Source organism: Halichoerus grypus, chromosome 6, assembly GCF_964656455.1.
Source record: "Halichoerus grypus chromosome 6, mHalGry1.hap1.1, whole genome shotgun sequence".
NCBI classification, from domain to species: Eukaryota; Metazoa; Chordata; class Mammalia; order Carnivora; family Phocidae; genus Halichoerus; species Halichoerus grypus.
The window spans coordinates 107,482,126-107,500,645 of NC_135717.1; the positions used below are offsets into that span (position 1 = coordinate 107,482,126).

Consider the following 18,520-nt stretch of genomic DNA (forward strand, 5'->3'; position numbering starts at 1 on the left):
CGTCCATACTTGCATGTCTGGTTTTACCAAGTTCTAGGAATAGTATCTCAGCACCTGCCAGAGAAGCATGAAGTTTGGGAAATGGTGGCTGTGATGTTACAATGCTAGGAGAAACACCGCAAAAGAAGGCAGAGATTCCTGGAACTCCTTCCAGGGACACAACTAGGTGTCCCCACCTCACGGAAGTGACACTGGGGCTTTATGTGGCCCCCTGGTGGCAGCACTGCTAAGAACACTTCAATATCCTACCATCCTTACTTAGTGGACCCATTGATCACAGTTTAGAGACCTTAAGCAGTGCCACTGTCTCTATAATAAAAGCTTTAGTAAAAGCCAAATATTAGGGCTTCTTAAACATCCAAACCCTCCATACACACACACACACACACACACACACACACACACTCAGATTAGTCTCAACTGTATTAAATTTATAAACCTAGGTATCAAGGCCCATGTCTTCTCTCTTTTTTCATCATTGCAACGTCTGTCCATCCCTCCCTCCCTTCCCCACCCTTCCGTTGCCCACCCTCAAAATTCACTCATTCCTTCATTTGTGCATTTGTTTATACATTTCATAAACAGCCATTAGCATCATTCAAAAACACTTTCTCTGTGTTTCTCACATTGCAAAATAGTTTGGCTAAGGAAGGAGCCACAACCTGTGCTGATTCCCCGCTAATCCTTGCAGGTAGTTGTCAGGTGGAAGCCTCTCTCTCTCTCTCTCTCTCTCCTGAGGTTCAGGTTCCCTCAGGCAGTGGCCGCTCCCCTCCGTTACTGGCTTTGTGAAGGAAGGGCGCTTCACCACTGCCTTCCGCACCCACACGGAGGGCCGTCCCCATCCCCCGCCCCACTCCATTGCCCAGACTAGCCAGCCCTGAACAAGGTCCCAGATGCTGCCACCGCTGAGGCTTCCAGGGAAGAAGCCTCAGTCATGGTCAGTGTTTGGGATAAAGCTGTAATCCCTGCTACAATTGCTGTTTCTCTCTCCTTTTAAAATCACCCTTAAGGTAATAGTGGATGCACCTTACTCAGATCTTAAGCATGATCAAAATCAAAGAAGAGGAAAATGGATGCCTGAAAGACCTGTGGACTTACCAAATCAGGACTGTGAGCTATAAGGCGCTGGCAGCTTTCAGTTTTTTTCCATCAGAAGCAAAAATAAACCAACTACCATCTACTGTCACAATTTCATTTAAGGTGGGAACACAAGCTGGTGTAGCCACTCTGGAAAACAGTATGGAGGTTCCTCAAAAAGTTGAAAATAGAGCTACCATATGACCCAGCAACTGCACTGCTGGGTATTTACCCCAAAGATACAAATGTAGGGATCCAAAGGGGTACATGCACCCCAATGTTTATAGCAGCAATGTCCACAATAGCCAAACTATGGAAAGAGCCTAGATGTCCATCAACAGATGAATGGATAAAGAAGATGTGGTATATATATATACAATGGAATATTATGCAGCCATCAAAAAAATTGAAATCTTGCCATTTGCAACGACGTGGATGGAACTGGAGGGTATTATGCTGAAGGAAATAAGTCAATCAGAGAAAGACATGTATCATATGATTCCACTGATATGAGGAATTCTTAATCTTAGGAAACAAACTGAGGGTTGCTGGAGTGGTGGGTGTTGGGAGGGCTGGGGTAGCTGGGTGATAGACATTGGAGAGGGTATGTGCTATGGTGAGCACTGTGAATTGTGTAAGACTGTTGAATCACAGACCTGTACCTCTGAAACAAATAATACATCATATGTTAAAAAAAAAAAAAGAAGAAAAAGATAGCAAGAAGGGAAAAATGAAGGGGGGGAAATAGGAGGGGGAGACAAACCATGAGAGACTATGGACTCTGAGAAACAAACTGAGAGTTCTAGAGGGGAGGGGGGTTGGGGGATGGGTTAGCCTGGTGATGGGTATTAAAGAGGGCACGTACTGAACGGATTACTGGGTGTTATACGCAGACAATGAATCATGGAACACTACATCAAAAACTAATGATGTAATGCATGGTGATTAACATAACATAATAAAATAAAATTTAAAAAAAGAATTTATAAAGAAGTAAGAGTATGATTTTAGGATAAGAAGCAGTCCGTCCAAAGAAAGAATATTAGGCAGCCTAATTTTTTTTTTTTTTTAAAGATTTTATTTATTTGACAGAGAGAGAGATAGTGAGAGCAGGAACACAAGCAGGGGGAGTGGGAGAGGGAGAAGCAGGCCTCCCGCCGAGCAGGGAGCCCGATGTGGGACTCGATCCCAGGACCCTGGGATCATGACCTGAGCCGAAGGCAGACGCTTAATGACTGAGCCACCCAGGCGCCCCTAGGCAGCCTAATTTTTTCATGCGTGAAAAATAATAGCATAGTGAGGACATTTTTTTTTGCATTGAATTGGATCCAAAGCAATGGTGGACCAAGGGGCAATTAAGTAGCCTGTATTCTAGAGAAGCACATATGAAAAGAGAAGGGTGCTCCTCACATTCCACACCAACAGATAGGGATCAAGAAAATCACCCATCAGGACAGGCGGTACCTGCATGAATGGGAAAAACCAGGACCTCATTGCCTAGCTAGGCATGGATTTATGAGGTATCCTTACTAACCTGCCTCCGTGTCTATTTAAGCAGGAAGTAGGGAGAAGTGGAGCGTTACGGGCAGCAGGAGTGATAGGTGGGAAACGGGAGAGGGTGGGGTAGGGCACAGCAGCCAAGTGGTCTGACCAACTGACATTTGGCAGGGCAACAATGCCACTTTGAGCTCATCAGAGATGAAGAACAAAGCCTTAACTCAGAAAGGAAACAAGTTTTAAATCAAATGGACTTAGAAAAAAAAATGGGGAACAGAATTTGAGAATTCTGCTTTACTATGAGAAAGAACAGTTCTACAAAGCACAGTTGGACTCAGTGAGTAGAGGAAAAAAAACATTAAAAAAAAACATTTAAAACGTTTGAACCCCATGAAGTTAAGACTATATAATGAACAGCTATAAAATACTTACTTCTCTAAGTTGGCTAAAAACCAAAGAAAACTCTATGGGGATGCCTGGGTGGCTCAGCTGGTTAAGCGTCTGCCTTCTGCTTAGGTCGTGATCCCAGGGTCCTGGGATGGAGTCCTGCGTGGGGTTCCCTGATCAGTGGGGAGTCTGCTTCTCCCTCTCCCCCCCTGCTCATGCTCTGTCTCTCTCTCTCAAATAAATAAAATGGAAGGAAGGAAGGGAGGGAGGGAGGGAGGGAGGGAGGGAAGCAAGCTCTATGGATCAGCACAGGCCCCCAGAGTGGCTTTTGGGAAAGACGTTATGTAGTCCAAGTCTTCATTTGATACACGAAAAAAGTGCTGCTCAGCTCACACTGAAGGACTCACATTATGATGTTTTCTACCTTTCTTCTTTTTTTCACACCGGATATTGCATGGACAGCACTAGCGCACCCTGGCAGGTGCTAGCCAGTTAGCAAACTCAATGCCGGCAAGAGAACAACAGAGTATCACTTTTACAGAGGTGAGAGGGAGAAACGTGTAGGAGCTCCACTCAATTCCACTGCCCCACCTTTCACTAGTTATAACCATGGTTTTGTTTGTTTGTTTTTTTAAACCTTTTTTTTTTTTAAGATTTTTTATTTATTTATTTGACAGAGAAAGAGACAGCGAGAGAGGGAACACAAGCAGGGGGAGTGGGAGAGGGAGAAGCAGGCTCCCCGCTGAGCAGGGAGCTCGATGTGGGGCTCGATCCCAGGACCCTGGGATCATGACCTGAGCCGAAGGCAGACGCCCAACGACTGAGCCACCCAGGCGCCCCGGTTTTGTTTTACTTATGCTTCATCTTTCCTTCCATTTTCCCCTTGCTTTCTTTTCCCCTTTTCTCCACACTCTTTTCTTTCCATCCCCTTTCCTAAGGTCAGTTATGGCAAACAGCACAATGACAGTTCAGAAGGGAAAAAAAAAACATCACTTCAGATTGTCATCCAAAAGGCACTTTTTTCCTAATAGCTACGTCGTAGTATTAATAACAGGTAAATGTCATTATATTTTACATTTTAGACCACCAAAATGAAGTAGTAAGATTAAATGACATTAGAAATATAATGCATAAAAGTATAAAATCATAGTTTCTGTTTTCAACATGTGCTAAAACTGACAACATCAAATTACTATCAATTTCTCATAAAGAGAAATTGGAACTGGGTTCTTATTTTTCTTTGCCTAAATGTAATGAAATTTATCATTTAGCTCACAAAGCATTTCTCAATTTGTCAGTCTAAAGGTTTAAAATTCACAGATGTGTGTACAAAGAGTTAGAGTACATAGTCCTCCCTTTAAGAAAATGAAACACTTAAAATGCAACCTATTTTACAATTATGAAAAAGTACTTATTAGGCATCTAAGAGGAATTACTTTGTAATAATAAAGATCTTAATTCTCAAATATAAAACAGAACTGATTTCCTCTCCTTATCCCAGTACCATCATTTCAAGATATACACAAATAGCAATGACTATAAAAAAATATTACTACTGATGAAAATTTCCAATAATTTGACTTTGATGTTTTATCATCACTACTCAATTTTTCATGTTCATCCTCTATGACTATCCTCTTTTAGAAGCTAATAAACATAAAAGGCAAGATTTTAGTAGAAACCGTGAAGAGAAACAATGTAGTCTAGGTACTATTTCTCAGATGCTGTTTGAGAAATGCAGAGCAAGTCCCTGATGGCTTTCCTTCTGCAACCTCCACGTGTAAGTCAGTTGCTAGGAAACGTGAAAGACAGGGATTTAGTATTAGGTCTGGGAACAATGAGCTAGCTTAATAATTATCTGAATACTAACACATAACCCTCACAGAGGTTGTCTACCTTAGGAGTTGAAGATTACAGGTGATGTGTTTCCAGAGAAACAAATTTCCTTTAAAGACCTATCCTTTAACCATTATAAACAGATTCTGGTACCCACTGAAATAAGAAGTAACAGCTATGCACATCTTAAAATTTTATTTTCAGCCAGAAGTTGCACCCATCCTGCTATCCAAGCTTATAGATGATGAGCCTAATCTCTTCACCGCTTCAAGCTGTATTTTGGTACCGCTGCACACACATATATGTGTTTAAGTGCACACATGCACACATAAGTACCCAAAAGAAAATATGCACATCACCACTACCATAGTAACATACTTGCCACAAAGTTACCAGAAAAGGGAAGAACTAGAAACAAGCTAAGGGAAAATACAGACACACACACACACACACACACGGCACATGTGTACACACATGTCAAATGTGTCTCTCAGTCCTTGGGGCTTGGTGTCCCTGAGTCTAAGAAACAGAAAAAAAGCTCTGGATGGGGATTCAGAAAACATGGGATCCATGAATCCACTGTGTGACACTGAGAAAGTATCCTAGCCCCTCTGGGAATCATTTCCTAGAAAATTAAGAGAGCAATGCTAACCCCAAAAGGTTTTTGGAGAATGGGTTGAGATATGCATGTGCAAGCATTTTAAAATTGTACAGCACTGTGTGTGAAAAGACAGTATCATTATCTTACTTATAAAATGGCCATTTCCATGAATAGGCATATAAACAGGATTCAATATTTAAAAATCAAAATTAAGCCAAGTAAAAAATCATTAATGGATGAGGTGGAAGATCCACCCCCCAAAATTTCATACATAAATTAGACTGTTTCATTTATATTAACATCAAAACACTTGCTGTGGGGCGCCTGGGTGGCTCAGTTGGCTAAGCGACTGCCTTCAGCTCGGGTTATGATCCTGGAGTCCCGGGATCGAGTCCCATATCGGGCTCCCTGCTCAGCAGGGAGTCTGCTTCTCCCTCTGACCCTCTTCCCTCTCATGCTCTCTGTCTCTCATTCTCTCTCTCTCAAATAAATAAATAAAATCTTAAAAAAAAAAAAAAAAAACCCTTGCTGTGAGTAACTAAGTACGGGAATGCAAGGATTTAAAATAAACCAAAAACAACCAAAATAACTTAGTTTGTGTATGTCTATGAAGGAGATTTTAAGCCATTTGCATTAATTCCTCCATAATTTTAAGGCAAAAAAAGTGTATCAAACTATGAAAGATGTAAAGTAAGCTTTTAAATAAACTATCTCAAATACTGTCTTGTCTTTTCCATGCCTAAAAGTAGCTTTGCCACCACTTCTACATTAAAAAAAAAAAGAATTTACAAACTGTAAAATCTGTGAGCCTCTACTAAATTCAAATTGAAACTGTATTTACACGTGGACTATGGAGTCTTTTTAAGGTGTTTTTTTACAATCCCAGTGGTGAACACACCCTGAGAAGGCCCAGCACTCAGGATCTGGGAGACTCGGTATTTGTTTGCTGGGGCTGCCACAACAAAATCGCACAGACTGGGAGCCTTAAGCAACAGAAATTTGTTTTCTCACAGTTTTGATCAAGGTGTCCGCAAACTGAGCTTCTCTGGAAGCCTCTCTCCTTGGCTTATAGATGGCCGCCTTCTGTGTGTCTCCACATGGTCTTCCTCTGCAAGCACATCCTGGTGTCTCTTCTTGTCCTCACATGGTCTTTCGTCTATGCACGCGCATCCCTGGGTCTCTTCCTCTTCTTACTAGTACACTAGTCATAGTGGAGCAGGGCCCGCCCACATGACCTCTTTTTTTATTTTTCCTTAAGGTTTTATTTATTTGAGAGAGAGAGAGAGAGCAAGTGGGGGAAAGAGCAGAGGGAAAGGGACAAGCAGATTCCACACTGAGCACAGAGCCCAATGCAGGGCTCGATCCCACGAAGCAGACATCATGACCTGAGCCGAAATCAAGAGCTGGACACTTAACCAACTGAGCCACCCAGGCGCCCCCTACATGACCCCTTTTAACCTTAATCACCTCTGCCCTATCTCCAAACGTGATCATATTCTCAGGTAGTAGAGGTTAAGTCTTCAACGTATGAATTTTGGAGGAACACAATTTAGCCCATAACATTCCACTTCCACTCAGTCTCAGTGGAACAGTAAAAACTAGGAAATACTAAAAGGGGAACAAGCTCCACATGCAGGCTGAAATGCACTCCTCAAGGTTCAAAAGCTCCAGGTCCTCATCAAGAAAGGTAACAAGGTGGGAGGGCATGGACATTTACGAGAAATTATGTTAACATGCATATGAATATCAACATGACTGAGGAAACAGAAGGACAAACACTGGTATGTTCAGCCATTTTCAGCAAGATTCCGCAACTCTATCTGCTGACTTTGGCATTTACTTAAGCTGGGCCTTCAACTAAAAGAACTGCAATGCTTAAGTGGCTGCAAGTACTGGGGAGGGCAACAGATACCAAGCTATTGTGTGATGACTGCAAATTTTCTTTCAAAGAGAACTATAAAAAAAAATCATTAAAAGCAGTTCCTGAGTAATTCTGACACTGACCTGGAATAAAAAGTCAGGTGAACAGACACATTTTCATGGCCTCAGCCTATGCTATGATCTTGTCTAAAAAATTAACATCACAAAACACTGCCATTAATATACACAAAAATCTTAGATTTCTACAGTTTTTACCATCCCCAAATATTTTCTCATTTCACTCTCATAATGATTCTGTGAGGTAGAGAAGGCAGGAAAAGATGAGGAAAATGGAAAAGAGTGAGGTTAAATGACTTGCCCAAGGTCACAAATTAATAACCAAGGGAATCAAAATAAGAATGAAAGTCTTCTGACATTTAAGTCAGCACTCTATTCTTGGGACGTAATGATGTTCAGGGTTATTGAAACTATAATCTTACAAAATTCACTTTATTTATTTTAGCACCACTGGGACATAAAGGTCTATAAATAAAATTAGATTTGCTGAAATTCTGCACATAATCACAAAATGAATTTAGTCTGAAGTAAAAATGATTCTGGTTTCGTCAACAAATGTAACATTCTTAAGATATCAATCATCTTAAATTTTAGAAGGTTTTTGTTGAGGCCAAATAACTAGGTAATACAATAGAAGTTCGACATAAGAAAACAGATCCCCATAATTAATAATACAAGGCAACATTTAACCTAGTAGCTAGATGACATTATTAACTAGATAATGTTTAATCTACCACATGTATTTTCCCTAGGCTATAAATATTTCTTCAGCTAACTGAAATTAAGGAGAACTACTGGATAACTAGACTTTAATCAGGATAAAGAAACTAGGCTTATTTTTTTTTTTTTTTAAGATTTATTTATTTTAGAGAGAGAGTGCACGATCAGGGGGAGGGGCAGAGGGAAGGAGAGAATCTCAAGCTGACTCTCTGCTGAATGCGGAGCCCCACCGGGAGGGCTCGAACCCACAACTATGAGATCATGACCTGAGCCAAAATTAAGAGTCAGATGCTTAACCAACTGACCTACCCAGGCGCCCCAAGAAACTAGGCTTATTTAGCATGAAGAGAAAGTCAAGTATCTGAATATCAACTATGATTAAACGTGTTTTATCAAGCGTTTACTATATGCCAGGCTAAGTACTTTACGCATTGTCTCAATCCTCACAAACCACTCTATGAAGGGGGTTCTACTTTATATCCATTTCCAAATGAAGAGATAAAAGTGAGATTAATATATCCAATAACCCATATTTAAAATGTGGCAGAGCTACAATTCACACCCAGCTCTGACTCCAAAGCTTAAACTGCCTATCACTCTACTGCATTGATCCTGACCGTAAGGAATGACATATTGTTTATCACAACTGAAAGCAGGTGAAGAAATGGGCCAACAGAGTAACAAAAATAAGTACAATTTCCAAATAGCAGGCACTATGAAACATAAAATGAGTGCAATTTCCTTTAAAAGTCTTTAAAAAAGAATTATCTTCATTAATTCATTCTTTTATACAACAAAATTATTGACCACATGCCACAAATCAGGCACTCTCCTAGGTCCCCAAAACTCCTTAGAGTATCATAATAACACAATCCCTTACCTTGAAGGGCTCAAAGCTTTCTGAGGAAGATAAACATATAGGAAAGATTTTAGAAGGCATTAATAATGGTTATGGATAGACTAGGATAACATAACTACCTTAGGAAGGGGTTTCATAAAGACACTTTTCACTCTCCTTGCAAGCCAGTGACATAATAACATTTTGTTAGTTGAGAAAAGGCGAATTGCTGATGGGCCAAAGTTACATGGAATACATAACTTTCTGACAGCCAGCCTTGATCCAAGGATAAAATTTATACTATCTAAATAAAAAGTAATAAACATCAATTTTATGGTGAGTTATATCTCAAAAAATTTTAAAGAAGAATGAATTGCATATCCTTCAGAATTTTACTCAAAACACCTTTTTGAAACTGACCTTTAATCATAATATGAAAGAAAGAAATCAAGTTATACTATTTTACAGAATCTGCTGATGAGCAGACCTACTACATCACAATGTCTGTTCTATAAGGACCAATGGAGCAAACTGGATCTCATCTTTCAATACCAGGAAAAGCTACACTTCTTGCAAACAACTGATAAATTTTTATCAAATAAGCATCATAAATGTAGTAAGTGACCATGTTGCCCCTTTTCCCCTGGCTATTAGCATTTTTTATAAAGTGACATTTTAATTAATTTGTATCTACCCCACTACGCACATACATACAAGAATTGAAAGAGTCTTTTAGAAGTATGTAAGGTACAAATAATCCCCCAAAAATAGTAAGTGATGAAACATGAGTTAGAGACCCTGGTTCTTCAAGTCTCATGGCTAAGTGACTCAGCAGGTTAGCGATACACATAGAAGAAACAATAAAACTGGTAAGAGCTTATAAAAGAATTACATAAGCTTGAAGATAAGATCATAATAAAATGCTAGTGATCATCCAATAATGCCCATACAAGGACATTACTGTCCTTTTACACAAAATATCCATTTGACCACTCACAGATGTTACATAGCATGTTCTTCCAAGGTAAGCCCCTCTACAAGGGGCCAACTAGTGACCCCAACACCCAGAAACATAGCAACCGGATGAAATCTGGCATACCCAATGTCTGTGGGGGTAAGGTGATATTTCCTTTTGACCTCTGACTGCCTACATATATGCCTAAGTCCTTCTGTCTCCCCATCCTCATACTGAAATTGTCATCTTTCCTGATATGGACCAGACACTGATGTGCAGCAGACTGCTTCAGCCATCAACCATGACTTCCCCACCAACAAGGAAAACTATAACCACAGAGTTAGTCATGGCAGACATTTTAGCCCTTAAGGGTGTGGTTATCAACATAGTGACAGAAGACAGGAGGACCTCTTGGGACATGGAAACTATCTACAACACAACCATTGAGGACATGCCCCTTGATGTTGCTAACCTCATTTGAGGAGGCTGTTGGGCCCAGCCAGGGTCCAATTCTGGGATCAAGGGACCCAGAAGGTGAGAAAGTTCAGGGACAGACACCTATCATACTTTCTTTTAATGAATGAATGAATATAAATTCTGGGGCAAAACAAAATGTTATATGGAGCATTCATCTAACCCAAAGGAATGTTTCAGTGTCCACAGTTCATTAAAATGGTTTTATTAAGATAAAATTCTATTATTACATTTTCCTGAACAAGTACTGTTACTGAGAACAGAAGCACAACATGTGTATTTGTTCTTGATGCTCAATATTTTTGCATTTTTCTGTCTACTGAGGTACTACCTGCAGATTCATATCTTTATATAGGATTTAAATTCTGTATACACTGCAATATATAAACAGAAATAAAATATTTCCAACATTTATGTACTACACTGCCTGAGTGCTACATTTTTAAATAATTGATATTTTAAAATAAAAAGCAAAGGAAAACAAGCAAAATCAAAATTTTCATAGATAATTGAAACTATCTAGTTTAAAATCATCTTGTTCACATATACTCATTCACCTACCTTCAGTTCATGCTTTTTCATCAAAATAAGTTATTTTCAAGGGAAAAATATTTTGAGCAATCTAAACACTGAAATATTTTCAACATGAAACAATGTATAGGATAATATTTATTTGTCTTCACTTTATTAACCAACACTCAGAAATACCCATTTCACACTAAATAAACCCCAAGATTGTGGGATGAGTCTCCCCTATTAAATTTATTTTGAGTTGGAATACTTGAAATTTCTGTCAAATATAAATAAAGAATTGACATTTTTATGAGGTAGTCAATCTTACAAATTATATAGATTCTTACTGTAGAATGACATAATTGAAAAGTAAACATGTTCTTACAATTTCAAGAGTGAAATGTCTAGAGGCTACTAAGCAAAGAAAGAAATTTTTTATTATTTGTAGCAACTATTATTATAGTTTCTTTTTGTTATTATCTCTACCTTTATTCAAAAAAATTAAAGCAGTTAACATGTTTCTGACTTGGAAATTAAATTAAATATCTGTTTATTTCATCACTTTATACAGGATAGTATTTATATGGAAATTGGGCAAAGGAAATATTACATGTTAAAACCCAGTAAATTTGCTTTTAAAATGAGTGAATCTCTGATACTAGTTCAAAGAACTCTAAATTCTGACAGCTATTAACACATTATCTAACTAGCAATTCTAGTAAGAATTTTATTAAAATGTTATTTACCAAGAGTAACCCATTAGAAACATAAAATGAAGCATTATCAACGAATTACAATTCCCAGAAGACACTGTTTAGACTCTTCTGGTGGCAAAAACATAATTAACCATACCTAAAAATCACCTCAGAAGACTGAGCTTTACAATGAACAATTTCAGGTTATAAATGCAAATTATAAATACACATTATATGAAAAGGTGTTTTATTTTTAAAATAAATTTATACTTTCTTTACCCATTTCATCATCCATTTACCCACTCCACCGCTGGCAACCACCAATCTGTTCTCTATCTATGAGGTTTTTTTGTTTGTTTTGTTTTGAATGAGAGCAATCATTGTGGTATTTGTCTTTCTGTGACCTATTTCACATAGCATAATGCCCTGAAGGTCCACACATGTTTTTACAAATGGCAACTGTTCATTTTTTTATATGAGTGAAAATATTCCATTGTGTGTATATGTGTGTGTGTGTGTCTGTGTAAAAACAATTTCTTTATCCATTCATTCACTGATGGACACTTAGGTTGTTTGAATATCTTGGCTACTGTAAATAATACTGCAATGAACACAGAGCTGTATATATGTTTTTAAAGTAGTGTTTTGGTCATCTTTGGATAAATATCCAAAAATGTAATTTCTTGATTATTTGTTAGTTCTACTTTTAAGTTTTTGAGGAAACTCCATACTGGTTTCCATAGTGGACACACCAATTTATATTCTGACCAATAGTGCACAAGGATTCATTCTTCTCCACATCCTCAATAACACTTCTTATTTCTTGTCATTTTAGTAGTCATTCTAATAGGGATAAGGTTGATATCTCATTGTGGTTTCCATTTGCATTTCCATGATGACTAGTGATGTTGAGCATCTTTTCAAGTACCTATTGGCCAGTCTTTGGAAAAATGTCTATTTTTAAAAAAATTTTTATCAGATTGTTTGGTTTCTTAAATCATTGTTTGGTTTTTCACTATTGATTTTTTTGAGGTCTTTATATATGTTGGATATTAGTCTCTTATCAGACATTTGATTTGCAAATATTTTCTCCCATTCACTAAGATGCCTTTTCATTTTCTTCATGGTTTCCTTTGCTGTGCAGAAGCTTTTAAGTATTACATAATCCCACTTAATTTTTCTTTTTGTTGCTTTTGCTTTTGGTGTCAGATTTAAAAAAAAATCATTGCCAAGACCTGTGTCATGGAGCTTATACCTTATGTTGTCTTTTAAGAGCTTTATGGTTTCATGTCTTACATTTAAGTCTTTAATCTGTTTTAATTTTTGAGTATGCTGTACAATAGTGGTTCAGTTTCATTCTTTGGCATGTGGCTATCCAATTTTCCCAACACCATTTACTGAAGACACTGTTCTTTCCACATTGTATATTCTTGGCTCCTCTGTTGTAAATTAATTGACCATATATTTGAGTTTATTTCTGGGCTCCCTATTCTGTTCCTTTTTTCTATGTGTCTGTTTTTATGCCAATAACACACAGTTTTAATTACTATAACTTTATCATATAGTTTGAAATCAGGGAGCATGATGCATCCAGTTTTGTTCTATCTCAAAACTGCTTTGGCTATTTGGGATTTTTGTGTGTGTGTGGTTCCATATAAATTTTAGGATGATTTGTTCTATTTCCTTGAAAAATATCACTGGAATTTTGATAGGGATTGCACAGAATCTATAGATTGCTTTGAGTAGTATGGACATTTTACCAATATTGACTCTTCCGATCTACAAAGCAAAGTATATCTTTCCATTTATTTGCATCTTCTTCAATTTCTTTTATTAACGTCTTACAGTTTTCAGCATTCAGGTCTTTCACCTCCTTGGCTAAATTTATTCCAAGGAATTTTATTACTTTTGATTCAACTGTAAATGGGATTATTTTATCTTTCTGATAGTTTCTTATCAATGTATAGAAACACAACAGATTTTTGTGTACTAATTTTGTATCCTGAAATTTTACTCAATTCGTTTATTATACAGTTTTTTGATGAAGTCTTTGGAGTTTTACAAATATATCATGCTATCTACAAATAGTGACAGTTTTGCTAATACTTTTTCCATTTTGATGCCTTTTATTTCCTTTTCTTGCCTAATTGTTCTGGCGAGGACTTCCAATAGAAGTGACAAGAGTGGGCATCCTTGTCTTATTCCTGATCTTAGAGAAAAGGCTTTCAGCTTTTCATTACTGAGCATGGTATTAGCTGTGGCCTTGTCATATATGCCCTTATTGTATAGAGGTACATTTCCTCCATACCCATTTTGTTAAGAGTTTTTAATCATAAATGGAAGGTGAATTCTGTCAAATGATTTTTCTGCATTTTTGAGATGATCATATAATTTTTATCCTTTAATTCATTAATGTGGTGTATCACACTGACTGATTTGTAGATGTTGAACCATCCTTGCATCCCTGGAATAAATATCCCACTTGATCATGGTATGTAATCCTTTTTAATGCATTGTTGAATTCAATTGGCTATTATTTTCTTGAGGATCTTTGCACCTATGTTCTTCAGGGATATTGGCATGTATTTTCTTTTCCTGTGGTGTCCCTGTCTGATTTTGGTATCAGGGCAATGTTTTCTTGTTGCTTTTCTGTCTGGATGATTTATCCACTGATGTCAGTGGGGTATTAAAACCCCCTACTACTATTGTATTGCTGTCTATTTCTCCCTTTAAGTCTATTAATATTTGCTTTTGTATATTTAGGTGCTCCTATGTTGAGTACATAAATACTTACAAATGTTGTATCTTCTTGTTGGATTGAGCCCTTTATCATTATGTACCACCCGTATTTGTCTATTACAGTCTTTGTTTTAAAATTTAATTTGTCTGATATAAATACGTCAGCTTTCTGTTGGTTTCCATTGACATGGAGTATCTTTTCTCTATGCCTTCCCTTTCAGTCTGTGTGTGTCCTTACATCTAAAGTGAGTCTGCTGTGGGCAGCATTTATACATGGGCTTATGACTGTAAGTCCCAAAGGACTTAAACCAACAAAGAATTCTTAATCAGTTACCTTTCCCAGGGCACAGCAGGAGGCAATAGACCCAGGAGCTTAGTCTTTCTGTAAATAAGGCCTATTAGGTAAATGTTATGTCTGTGGCTTAAAGGGCAGCCTTCTAATTAAACATGCAGCACCTAAGTGCTGACTCTAATCCTTTTTAGAGACCCTGAAGGGCAGGAGCTATCTTTGTAATCTAGGTCTTCTGTGCTCCAGAGTACCAGTGATTCCTGGGGTTGGGGGGGGTGGGAGCTTTACACAGGGCTGGTGTCCTGGTTTTTATGTCTGGTGCCATGGTTTTTGCAGCCACTGCCCAGGGGACACCCTTTGACTGTCAGGCTCTGGTGGCCAGGGAGGCTTGCATTTCTGGGTCCTATGATATTATGGCAATTAGAAAAATGGCTGTGGGCAGGCTGCCACCCCCAGGGCACTGAAGAGACAGAACGAGGCATACCCCCTGTCTTTCTGTGAAGGAGGCCTCAGTTTGTTCTGGAGCTTTGGCCCGAGGGATAGGCTTCAGGTATGGCATACACCTGGTGGATTACAGAGCTACTCCTAAGGAACGCAGGCTAGGGATGCCATTTTGATGCTCTCCCTCTTCCTCCAGCTCGCCAGTATCTTCCATAGAAGAGCTTATACACTTGTCTAGAACCTCAATTTCTGCAACTGTCAGCTAGGGAACACTGCCAGATCACCTGGCTAACAGGGCTTGTGCTTGAAGTCCCACAGGACTGTATGTATCCACCAACTTTAAAGGTGCTATCTGAGGATCTGGCTTCTAGTCAGCCTGAATCTAGGTGCTAAAAATTTCCCTTTAGGGACACTGACACATCTTGGCATATCCTCAACTACTGGGAGCTATTAAAAATATAATAGGTTGCTTGAACAAGCACAAAGGTTTGAGATCCGACAAATATTTGGGGCAGGGTTGAAAGACAAGGTTCACCCCCTACACAAGGCCACTTCTTCAAGACTGAGGAGAGGTGGTTGTTTTATCTACTGTACTGAAATCATCAGAGAGTCAAGCAAAATGAAAAAACAGAGGAATATGTTCTAAATGAAAGATCAAGATAAAACTTCAGAAAAAAACCTGAATGAAACAGATAATTTACCTAAAGAGTTCAAAGTAATTGTCATAAAGGTGCTCATCAAACTGGGAAGAAGAATTGATGGACAGAGTGAAAACTTCAACAAAGAGATGGAAAAATGTAAGAAAGCACCAAACAGAAGTCACAGAGCTAAAGAATATAATAATTGAACTGAAAAAGACACTAGAGGGGTTCAGCAGCAGACTAGATAAATCAGAAGAAAGGATCAGGCAATTGAAAGATGAGGCAGTAGAACTCATTCAGTCAAGGTGGTAAAAAGAAAAAATGTGAAGACAGCTTAAGGGATTCATAGGACAACATTACATGGACTAACACTTGCATTACAGAGGTTCCAGAAGGAGAGAGAGGAAAAGGTGCAGAAATCTTGTTTGAAGAAATAATGGCTGAAAATTTCCCTAACCTGGGGAAGGAAACCAACATCCACTTGCAGGAAGCCCGGGAAGTTCCAGACAACATGAACCCAAAGAGAGTCATACCAAGACACATTATAATTAAAATGTCAAAATTTAAAGAGGAGAGAATATTGAAAGCAGTAAGGGAAAAGAACTTACTATGTACAAGGAATTCCCATAAGAATATCAGTAGATTTTTCAGCAGAAACTTTGCAGACCAGAAAAAAGTGGCATGATACATTCAAAGCGATGAAAGAAAAAAATTCAAATCAAAAATACTCTACCCAGCAAAGTCATCATTCAGAACTGAAGAAGAGAGACTACGAGACAAACAAAAGCTAGAGGAGTTCACCACCACTAAACACCCTTTATAGGAAATGTTAAAGGGACACCTTTAGGCTGAAAAGAAGGGCACCGATTGGAAACAAGAAAACATACAAAACAATAGATCTCACTACAAAAGTAAATACACAGTAAATGTAGTGGATTAATCACTTGAGATACATAAGTAAAATGTGACATTCCAAAATATGGAAGGAGGGAGAGTAAAAACACTGAGTTTTAGAGTGGGATCAATGTTAAGTTGTTATTAACTGATAATAGACTATTAGAGATACAAGTTGTTATATATAAGCCTCATGGTAACCATAAAGCAAAAATCTGTAACAAATACACAACCAATAAAGAGAAAAGAACGTAAATATACCACTAAAGGAAGTCATCAAACCACAAAGGAAGAGAGCAAGAGAAGAAAAAAGGAACAGAAGAACTATAAAAACAGGCAGTAAACAATTAACAAAATGGCAATAAGTATATACCTACCAATAATTACTTTAAATGTAATGGACTAAATTCTGCAGTCAAAAAAACAAAGTAGCTGAATGGAGAAGGCTTTCTGTCACAGTAGAGATATTTCTGTAATAGGCTCAGATAATACAGATTCTGAAACTGTTCTTCAATGATGGCCACTTGACTTGATACAGGTTACAATTTATTCATTCTGCAACTTCTCACATCAGTATTTGTCTAATTCCTGGTCTCTGGAGGTTATAGTCATCAAGGAAAAAAATTATAAAGTACCTTGAGAAACTGACTATTTTCCAAAAACTGCATGCCTCAACATGAATTGGATCACCTAGAACTCTGGTAATACACTGTGTTTGAATGTTTAAAAACCCACACACTGATTTAACAGAAAAAGACATTATTCCTCTATACTGGATTTGAGCAGAGCAAAAAAATACACCATATGAGATTCTGATCTGCAGGGTGAGTATGATTAATAATTCGTAACAAAAACTACAAATAAATCATTTAAATCTGTGATTTGTGAGAAACACTTAATAGGCCTATCAGCCACAGTCCCACTACCCTGTGCTATTTTCCACCTTCACCTTCTCTCCCAGTGAAGAATGATGAGATTATAATAGGGGTAGGGCAGGACAACATGTTTCAGAACCATCTAGAAATGGAAACTTCATCAAATACAATACTGTAAATTAAGTTATATAACCAGGAATAAAAATGACTTCTAAAAAAAGCAATACCTATTGAGAAGAACTTATAAATTATGCTAGCCTCAACTTCTGCTTCAAGCAGAACAGTGTATTAATTGCTCTAGTAACTACAATCTTAGATCAATTTCAATACATATGATTTTTAATGCAGTGCTAGCTTCCTAAGAAAGCAGTATCTCCAATGATCAATGAAGATGAGAGATAAAAACAATACTTAACCAAATAAATGAGAGCTGACAGCAAAAAACAACAACAACAACAACAAATTTAAAAATCAGAGTTACCTTGTATGCAAATACCTGTAAGGGTTCTTGTATACTTAGGTATAAGCCTTGGGCATGTTGCATAGTGGGGTAGTAAATTCTGAGACTCTTATTGAGGTGGATTACCAAAGGGGCTAACAACATCCCAAATCCCTAATATATGCCTTAACCTCTGATATAAAAAAACAAATACTCTCCAAATAGAAGAAACCCTCAATAAGTATTGTTTTTTAACTTTAATACATGTATTGAATCTACAATTTATTGAGCACTTACACATTTTTTTCATTATCTCATGTAATAACACAAACAAAAACACTACAAAATGGGAACAATTATTCCCATTTTATAGATGAGGAAACTGAGATATAAAAAGTTTAAGTAACTTTTTAGATATCCAAAGACACAAAGCTAATAACTGGTACAGGTGGGATTTAAGCTCAGACAGCCTAATTCCAAAGCAATATTCTTAACTATCACTTATTCTGCTCCTTGTACTTATGCAAATGATAATTATAATAATAAACATTTTTATGTGCTTGTGTGCCTAGCATTGTTTTAACACATTTAGATGTACTGACTAATTTAATTCTCACAAAAACCCAATGAAGTTTACAGATGAGGCAACTGAGGCAAGGAGAGGATGGGCT

At 37.7% G+C, this 18,520-nt stretch overlaps 1 protein-coding gene and 1 non-coding gene across 2 annotated transcripts in view; one reads left to right on the forward strand and one right to left on the reverse strand.

Moving 5' to 3' along the window:
- Positions 1 to 18,520, reverse strand: part of SLC2A13 (solute carrier family 2 member 13) — a 362,649-nt gene that overhangs the window by 232,296 nt on the left and 111,833 nt on the right. The gene's annotated exons all lie outside the window — the stretch shown is intronic.
- LOC118545601 (small nucleolar RNA SNORA67) lies at positions 9,912 to 10,049 on the forward strand. Its single transcript, XR_004922160.1, has one exon. It is a non-coding gene; the product is annotated as a small nucleolar RNA SNORA67 (small nucleolar RNA).